The sequence below is a fragment of the Crocodylus porosus genome, unplaced genomic scaffold (assembly GCF_001723895.1).
Source record: "Crocodylus porosus isolate Cpor-Errol unplaced genomic scaffold, CroPor_comp1, whole genome shotgun sequence".
NCBI lineage: Eukaryota > Metazoa > Chordata > Crocodylia > Crocodylidae > Crocodylus > Crocodylus porosus.
Window position 1 is genome coordinate 40,526,999 of NW_017728947.1, and position 255 is coordinate 40,527,253.

Below are 255 nucleotides of genomic sequence, written 5' to 3' on the forward strand. Positions count from 1 at the left end.
CCGGGCGAACTCCTGGTCAAGCTCAGGACTTTGAGTGGGAGGTCTGTAGTAGACTCCCACCGTTGTGTCCCCTGTGCCGTATTCCCCACAAATTTTTACCCAGAGGGTCTCTAGCTGTCCATGCCGGTCGCCAACATTTAGTGTTACCCACCCTCCACATGATCATCGACTTGTGCTGCAGTCTGCTCCCAGCTCTGTTAGCTAATTGCGAGACATGCAGATTCACTCTCCAGTGCTCTGAACTACTACTGGTGA